Here is a 7,989-nt window from a genome sequence, read left to right as displayed (position 1 = left end):
ATGGGAAACGTTCAGGAATGATTATGGTTTTCTTCGGAATAGAGAAATGAAATCATTTGAAAATGAATGTAGGTTTCCAAAAATAGAAATGGAAATGAACATGGAAATTTGCAATCCTATATAGGATTGCTTAAAAAATGATGGAAGAATGAGTTTATGCTAGTTAATTGTTTTGAAGCCCAAAAATCAAAATAAACCATTCAGTCATAGTGAAGATATCGAGTTGTGACATATTGAATGAAATTTCTCAAAATTTTATTGAGGGTAAAATCATCAAAATTTCACTGAGGGTAATATTGTCAAATTTTTAATGGGGTAAAATTGGGGTGAAAAAAATTATTTAATGTGTAAATTTTAAAGTTTATTTCAAGAAATTAAAAACTGAAACGGTTTGGATCATATTACAGAGTTCTGGGTCAAAAAGGCCAAGGAAGTACTCGTAATTGGACCCGATATGATAGAGGCCCAAAACCATTCGTATAAAATGAAAAGGGCGGCAACCCTAGTAGAAATATAAGGGTGAGTCATTCACCCCTCTCCTACTCTAAGTAGGATATTGTTTTTCTATTTAAAATAAACTACTACAACTCTACAAGGGTTCTACCTTCTCTTCCTATAAATGTATGGCACCGATAGAGCTATTAATAAACTTTTGAGAGATTGTTATTTTGCCAAAAAATAGAGAGAAATTATTCTCAACTTATAAACATATCTTTCAGAGTAACAATTTTACCAGTTGTTAACAATTTTTGGTTCGAACCCACACTCGAAGCAGTTTGTGGTACAAAAATAGCGTAGATAATCATTCGGTTGAAAGCCAAAAAACATTAAGGATCTACTTATCAGAAAAAATAAGTGCATAATTGGTTAAGGTTTATTGCTATAAATATCATAAACTAGGTCGAATTTTGAAAACTGTTTAAGAAAACTGTTTTCAAACCGAATATTTTCCAATAAGGGACACTTTCTCAACAACAACTTATATCGTTGCCACGCCTCGTACAGAGTTTTGCCCTCAATCTGCTTGAAATTTGTAATATCGCATCTGACCTGGATGGTTATGCTGATGGAAAGAATTTATGTAAAAACTTTTCAACTGAATCATCCTATGTTGTGACTGATCCTAGTCCCTACGAATCAAGCCAATCATATGCATTATCAACAACTAAAGATGAATAGCGTCATCCGTGACCCCGTTATATTTAAACATGTCATAGAGTTGAAAGAACCATTTTAAATGTTGATTGGGGTCTTCCATCATGTTCCCTCGAAATTTTAAGGTATCTTGAATCATCTAAATTGCAGTCGTTTTGATCTCAAAATTATTAGCGTTAATCGTTAGCCTCTCAATACTACCTCGTACGACATCTAGAGTCAGTAGTGCATAATCGTGCAATGTCCTTTGATCTATCAGTAGCTCTCCGCGAACTTGTGCTTGTAATTCAGGTGTATTGTCAAATAATAGATTTTCCCAAGGTAAACCAGCGACCACGAGTAGATCGTTTTACATTAGTTGATGCTAATGTCTAAAAAATCATTAAGGATCAGAATGTAGCTCGATTGGAATGCTTCCACTTCGACTTATACATTGAAACAAGAGACTAAGAATAAAAATTAGTAAATAACAGTAAAAATTTAAAAAAAAACAAAAATAAAAATCATATGTATAATTTCCAACTTTCCTATTTATCCTACTAATTGCAGAAAATAAAATAAAATTTAATTTTGAAACCTCCCAAACAATGACACCAACAACTTAACTGCCACCAAACGTGCGAACGTTTAGACTAGAAATACTACATCAATATATATATATATAATAAAGCAGCGGTGTCCGCAAGTATACGAGTCAAATTGAAATATAATTTGTACAACAGTGTAACACCCGTTACTCGGTCCGGTTGCCAAACCCGAGTAATAAGGTGCTACAAACAAATACAAACACTTACAAGCACATTATAATTAATTCAAAAGCATTCAAATCAACTAAAATTATCATTTATATCAACCATCCTAAGTGTCTAACCAATATGCCACAATTGGCACTTCAATCAACAATTTAAAATCAACCAAATGACCACATACATACCAACCCATGAAGCCTTCAAGGAAACTTTCACTATCATCTAATCAAGCACCAAATAGCCATCATGCTTAAGCATCAATCTTACCAAATTATTTCAAACATACTAAAACTTATAACTCATCTTTTTGCAGCTATTTTGTAGCATATCATTTAGACACCATCAATGCAAGAAAATATCTAAGTCAATCTTATCATCAAGATACCAACTTCATGATTAATGCCATCTGTAACACCCCAAAACTCAACCTAGAAGTTTAGACAAATCCCAGAGGTTACATTGGCCACCAAAAGTGGCAAAACAAAAACTTTAATTCAAACCGAGAAAACATTTTGTTTGCCTCATCTCTAGAAGGTTAAATAGCACTTAAAAAGGCGTAAAAAACATTAAAAAATAATTCAAATTAAACAATTTAACGTTTCTTGTACAATTTCAAATTGGAGCATTTAAAAACATCACAGTCTTAAAAATTCATATTAGTTTCATTTTCATAAAAACTACGCATGAACTTCGTAAGTTTAGGTTCAATATAAAATCCATAGTTTCTAAAGTTCAATCCAAATAACACTTTAAAATTGTCCAAAATAAAATTTATACCACATTTCCTATAAGTACTTACAGTTCACTAATTCAAGAATTAGAGAAAAACTTTATTCGATTAATTTAAGCTTATCCATCTAAGACCTCTGTCCGCTGAGTCCAGCTTCGAAAAACAGAATTTACCTGAAAAGGAAAAACTAAAAGAATTAGCTACGCGAGCTCAGTGTGAGTCTGAAACACAACAGACGGTAAAAGACAGAGTAACACAACAATATTCCAGAACAGTATATGTATAAAAATCAGTTACAAAAACTCAAACTAGTAATTTAAAATAACAAAATATTCCCAAATCATACCAAACCACAGAAACGAAGTCCCTACTATACGTAATAATTAAAAACATTATCCATATTGCCAATAACCAAACCTGCACACAAACAGAAGTATTTTCATATGCAAAATGAATGCAACAAGTCAAAGATCCCACCCCACCAAACCAAACACCACTTCGTCCACCCTGCACACCACACAAGGGCTACAGAAGGCCTGTCCACCCTGCACACCACATAGAACCATAATAGGCTTATCCACCCTACACACCACAATGTGGAACTAAGCCACTAAAATAAAGATATGCAGTTGAGCTAGCATATGTATAGTATAGTACGGTAATCACTGTATAGAAGTATTGCAGTTAAAACTGTCAAATCAGTCTTCCTTCTCTCCATAACCAAATCCCAAAATTTTCATGCTAATGCAACAATGCACACAGTACGCAAACAAACATATAGAAACAGACATTCATGTTTCCAATTGAACAGATTCAAATTTGATTACACTTGCATTCCAATATTCAGTTATGACAGCAATAATAAACTTAGATTTACTCATCACATAAATGAACAATTAAATTAAAGCCGATAAATGCACATATATACATGAACCCAAACTTTACTGAGTCCTAAACACACTTACCAAGGCTTAACTGAGGGTCTGATTAAACAGAAACATAAAACAAATGATTTATGACTCAAAACAAACATCTGCAAAACAGAGGGTCTAGGCCATGTGAAAATCAACATGGCCATGTGGAAGGGGCACATGCCCGTGTACAGGAGACACAACTCATGTGTTTGAGTTACATGGTCGTGTCAGTAGCCAGTGTAACTAACTATCCAAAAATGCCAAAATAAGGTGCAGAGTAGACACGGCCATGTGTCTAAGGCACACGCCTGTGTGAAAATCAACAAAATCCCCAAACAGTAGCCACACGACCGTGTGGCACTAAAAATCGCCCTAAAACCCTAATTCTCAATGTCACACGGCCATGTGAATCGCCCATGTACGGCACACGCTTGTGTGGCCACCGGTGTGGTCATGAGACCACACTAAAATAGGCTAAAACCGAGAATTTGCAACAGTAAAGTAGACTCTAATCACTAATGGTTTAGAAACACGCCTTAAATTGGGATCTCAAGCACCAGAAACTAACTGATTCTCCTCTACAACACAATTCTGAAAACTCTTTTACACAAACACACCAATCTATTATTATCATACCAAAATAACACCAAAGAACCAACCAAAAATTGTTCTAAAAAGAATCAGAGAACATTACTTACTCTACTTCTGCTTCAATTCCTTGAATTACCCGAACACCAACCAATGAAATCAAATGAGACCCAATGATTTCAAACAAAAATTCAAAGGAAAATAAAATAGAAGTGACAATAAAGAGAATTCAATGGCAAAGAAATGTCAAAGTTTAGAAATCTAGAAGAAAAGAAAAAAAACTGACATGAGAAAGAATGAGAGAAAAGAGGAACATAAAAATAAAATTTTTGGGATAACTCCCTATTTCAAATTAAAAATTAAAATTAAATAAATAAAATAACTAAAAATAAATATGTATTTAAACTCAAAAACAAATCTAAAACAAAATTAACTCCTTTAAACACATATGAGGACTTGAACCTGAGACCCAAAGATAAACCAACACACCCAAAACCACCGAACCAACAGGCTTATCCTAACACTAAAACGCAATAATAAACTCAACTGCTTGCCCTATTCACTGACCCTAACTACAAACCTCAAAACTTCTAACCCCAAATTCAAAGTTGTTACACCATCATACACATATTTACATAAACATAATCTCAAAATGTCAAACTCACTCAAGATATATCATTTACACAAGCTTAAGATTTCCCAAGTATAAGTCACACATAACCAAGCCTTAGAATAGTCAAAAGACTATAGAATCAATACCGGGATAGTGTGAGCTTTACGATGATCCGCCTGACATGTTTCACAAGTTAACACTATAGGAAAAATAAAAAAAACAAGGGAGTAAGCATTACAAATGCTTAGTAAGTTCACAGGTATTTAAAACCAAGTAACTTACCTTAGGTTATAATTATACACTACAAGTTACTGAGCTCAGTATAGTTTGCCTAACATGGAAATTCCAAACAAATCAAAAGGTGAGTTCAACATTTATCAAACCATCCCATATAACATTTTAATTCATTTAAAATGATATTTTAGCATCATCCACAAAACAAACAATCATTTAATTAGTTCACTATCTAAGTCATATCATACAATCTATTTACCCACAATACATCCCATTTCAAATTAATGCCAAACATTATTTTCATTTCATAATTTGAGTTTTCAATCAAATTCATATAAGATTATATGAACTTCATTCCCATATCATATCAATTCATCTTTATACCAAACATACAACAATTTCCAATTTATTTTCAATTACTACTTCGTATAATAGTGCAAATTCTGAATCAAATTCATCAATTTGTCATGTTTTCGTATTGGCCCCTCACTGGGCTTATATAACTGATCATTGTATCAATCCATCTAAATATCATTTATTCCAATTACAATATGCATATCTCTATTAACCTAACTCGGACTCGAACGGATACACAGATCCAACCAACACACCAATTTCGCATCCAGTGCTGGCGGATAAATCCGTAATAATGAATTGCACCCTGCGCTGGCCAGTAAAACCAACAAATAAATGTGTCCAACATTGGTCGATACAATCGACAAATGGAGTGCCCAGCACTCCCTGACACGTAGTTGTATAACCATGAACTCTTCCTATTCTATGACATGTCAATTATACCCGACCCTACCTGAAAAGTTAATAGGGTAACAAGTTTCTCATCTTCATTTTAAACCAATTCTCAATTGCAATATCGTAATCTGAATAAATCAAATCAAGAATTCTATATATATATATATATATATATATCATAGCTTATTGCCACATTAGTATAATTCCACATTCAAATAATATTTATTATTTTTGAATCTATTCAGTTCAATTCTTTTCACATACAACCAATTTAAATCAAATAAATCCAACTTATTTTATCAAGTCATCACTTAATCACATAACATATCTTATTTCGGTCAATTTAGGATCAAACCCATAATTATTTCAATTTAATATGCTATTTCACCTTATTGTACCGCATTGCAAACAATTTAAATTTAAATTACACAAATTACAATTATAATTTTAAATACATAATAATTTAACACACATACCGTATGAACTTATCGGGCTAAACAACAAAATTATAATGTTAGGGACAAATAAGAATTTTCTCTTTTCCATGATTATCTCTGTCTCTTGATCTAAACAGTAATTTATTTCAATTATCAGCACAAAATAATTAATAATAATCTATTTAATGCATATGACTTCTTTATTGATATTTTCACAATTTCTCTAAACTTTTACTTTTTATTCAATTTAGTCTCTAATATCAAAACAAGTTTATTTTCACAATTAACTCATAAACTCATATAGTCCAATTCTTAAACATCCATAATCACCCCTCTAATACTAAAATTTTACAAGAAAACCATGCCAAATTTAACATATTTTCATTTTAGTCATTACTCTTAAAAACTATATAAAATCACTTTACAAAACAGTATTATTTCAAAATCAAGCTTCAAAATCTTCCATTTAATATCAAGAACATCCAAAAATCACCAATAAAAATTTTAACAAACTTTAACAGATTTAAAAATTAGCACATGAGTCAACTAAATTATGGTTTGGGGATTTTAAAAATATAAAAAAATTACAAAAAAAATGACTAAATTATACTAACCAATTAATAGTTTGAACCCTAGAATTTTGTTTTGCGGAAACCATGACTTCCTCCTGTCTTCAAATCGGGCTTAGAAGTTGAAGAATTCAATGTCTTTCTCTTTCTTTCCATTATCCAACTTTTATTCCATATGTTTTTATTTATTTTAATTGTAAATTAATTTTTTATCACATTTTCTACCTACCATCACTAAGCCACCGTCCACTCAAATGAACAGCGGTATAATTCCCACTTTAGGCCTCAGTCCATTACTATTTATTATAAATTCCTAGAAATTAAATTTTTACTACTTTCATAATTTAGTCCATTTTCATTAATTAAATATCATAGCATTAAAAATTTTGGACCAAACTTTAATCCATTTATGAAAACAAAGTCTAGATACCTCATTTTCCAAAACTACATAACTTTTCGTACATATCACTTGTACCTTGACTAACTAACCAATTTATAAAATCTATTAAAACAAGATTCAATATTACACTATATTTAAATCATAAATATTAATTAAACATATATATGGACTCTCTCGTCGGAATTGTGGTCCCAAAACCACTATTTCTGATGCTACTAAAAAATGAGTTGTTACAAACGAGGTACAAGAAGTACTTTAAGGATCGTACCTAAGGGAGGAAGGATTAAATCTAAAAGTATCTTCTATAATAACATGTCTAAATAGTAATAACTGAAAATCATGTTACAATAATTAATAATAAAAATTAAGGTGATAAAATAAAATAAAATTACTAAAAAGAAATTGGCAAACAAAAAAATCCTAATTAACAGATAGAAGATTAACTCGCTTCAATGTTTGTAATTAACTTCAAAACTCGATTTTTAGTGAACTAGCTAATAACTAAACATTTATTACCTTTCAACCTCTAACTGATTAATTAATCGATGAAAACCCACTTATCTTTCGACCTAACAGTTTAAACCAAGATAAATTATGAGGTGCTTAGTAGACTTATACTTTCGGCCTATCTACCTGGATTACTTTCTAAGGTCGTCAATCTTAGGGTTTAAGCATGAACAATCTAAGCTAACAAGTTCTAAGCTAAACCTTCATTTTTCCGTTAATTATTGCCATATTCGCTCGTTAATCTTCCTAAAAGAATTAGCCACTCATGAATCTAAATGACATTTTCCCTAAAAATAATTTAATCATACAAAACAAACAAATTAAATTAAAATGATAGGAAGAT

At 31.4% G+C, this 7,989-nt stretch overlaps 1 long non-coding RNA gene across 1 annotated transcript; it reads right to left on the bottom strand.

Annotated features, from left to right (window-relative positions):
* Window positions 1–2,547: 2,547 nt before the first annotated feature.
* LOC128286538 (uncharacterized) lies at window positions 2,548–6,879 on the bottom strand. The gene is made up of 4 exons (XR_008277143.1): window positions 6,785–6,879; window positions 5,032–5,080; window positions 4,896–4,948; window positions 2,548–2,807 (listed from the first exon to the last, which is right to left on the bottom strand). It is a non-coding gene; the product is annotated as an uncharacterized LOC128286538 (long non-coding RNA).
* Between the last annotated feature and the right edge of the window lie 1,110 nt (window positions 6,880–7,989).

Source organism: Gossypium arboreum, chromosome 13 (assembly GCF_025698485.1).
Source record: "Gossypium arboreum isolate Shixiya-1 chromosome 13, ASM2569848v2, whole genome shotgun sequence".
NCBI lineage: Eukaryota > Viridiplantae > Streptophyta > Magnoliopsida > Malvales > Malvaceae > Gossypium > Gossypium arboreum.
This window is presented reverse-complemented; position numbering and strand designations above follow the sequence as displayed.